General features: G+C 33.4%; 1 protein-coding gene across 1 annotated transcript in view; it reads right to left on the bottom strand.

Moving 5' to 3' along the window:
- The window catches only part of LOC106884137 (alanyl-tRNA editing protein Aarsd1), a 380618-nt gene that overhangs the window by 119206 nt on the left and 259646 nt on the right, over positions 1 to 1766 (bottom strand). The gene's annotated exons all lie outside the window — the stretch shown is intronic.

Genomic DNA, 1766 nt, shown 5'->3' with positions numbered 1-1766 from the left:
TAGAGAGAGAGAGAGAGAGAGAGAGAGAGAGAGAGAGAGAAGAGAGAAAGCTATTTTATACACACACACACATATATATAATACAGGTGATAGGCACAGGTGTAGCTGTGTGGTAAGAAGTTTGTTTCCCAACCACATGGTCCCGGGTTCAATCACACTGTATAGCACCTTGGGTAAATATCTTCTGCCTCAGGCTGACCATAGCCTTGTGAATGGATTTGATAGACAGAAACTGAAAGAAGCCCATCGTATGTAAATATATATCATCATCATCATTTAACGTCCGCTTTCCATGCTAGCATGGGTTGGACGATTTGATTGGGGACTGGTGAACCAGATGGCTACTTCAGGCAACTTCATGGTTCCACGCCCATGGAACTTCTGGTTCTTATCAGCCAAAACCTGAAGTAAATGCAATTTCAGGTCATCATCATTATTGAAAGTTTTACCATTCAAAGGATTTTGCAAACTTTGAAATAAATGGTAATCTGATGGCGCAAGGTCAGGGCTATAGGGTGGATGTGGCATCAATTCCCAACCAAGCTCCAATAATTTTTTCACGAGTTAGCAAAGAAGTGTGGGGTCTAGCGTTGTCATGGTGGAACACGATTCCTTTATGATTAGCCAATTCTGTTCGTTTTTATTTGATTGCTTCTTCCAGTTTCATTAGTTGTTGACAGCAAACAGCTGAATTGATTGTTTGGTTCCTTGGAAGCAGCTTAAATAAAATACACAACACCTTTGTAATCGCACCAAATTGACAGCATGACTTTTCTTTTAAAGAAATTCAGCTTTTGATGTGCTTTGTGCTGGTTAATTACACCTGATTTACAATATAGGTGACTAGACATACATACATACATACCTAAATACACACACACACACACACACACATTACATATTAATATAAGCATGTATGAGCTTGTATCTTTCACTTTTGTCTATTTAATAAAGTTAAAATTAAAATTATCAGTGAAAAATAACAAAACCATTGAGAAAATCTCCACCAAACTAGTGTTTTATGAATAAACTCACTTGAGATATTTGTTCTGTATTGAGTTACGAAACACTCCCTTGTCGCTCTCCTTGTCAGAAATGAAATGAACCAGTGATTAGAATATATAAATACAAATAAAAGAATATCATACACATGTTGCACAGCCAAGCATTTAAGAGTGTTATATGCTTAGGTCTTAGGTTTCGTTCTACAGTAAGATTATCTTATAATTACAGGTTTATTAAAAATATATAAATATACTCTATTACACAAAACATATGCTGTGTTGGTATACAGGAAAGGAAGGAAGGAGGGAAGGGAAACAGAAAGAATGAAAGAAAGAAAGAAGATGGATCAATAGACAGATATACATATGTATACAAACATTCACATATATATATATATATATACACACACACACGTGTGTGTGTATACATCTGTCTGTCTGTCTGTCTCTCTCTCTCTCTCTATATATATATATATATTATATATATATATGTGTGTGTGTGTGTGTGTGTGTATATATATTTGTGTGTGTAAATGTATGTAGATGTGTTTGTATATACTTGTATATTTATCTTATAAATACGATAGATATACACATATACACAAACATATGTACATACATTCACACACACACACATATATATATGCTGATACACCAATACAAAATAGTTTGTGCATAATATATATATATTGTGCATATAATATATTGTGCATATTGTATATATATATATATATATATATATATATATATATATATATATAT

The sequence above is a fragment of the Octopus bimaculoides genome, chromosome 17 (genome assembly GCF_001194135.2).
Source record: "Octopus bimaculoides isolate UCB-OBI-ISO-001 chromosome 17, ASM119413v2, whole genome shotgun sequence".
In the NCBI taxonomy this organism is placed as follows: Eukaryota; Metazoa; Mollusca; class Cephalopoda; order Octopoda; family Octopodidae; genus Octopus; species Octopus bimaculoides.
This window is presented reverse-complemented; position numbering and strand designations above follow the sequence as displayed.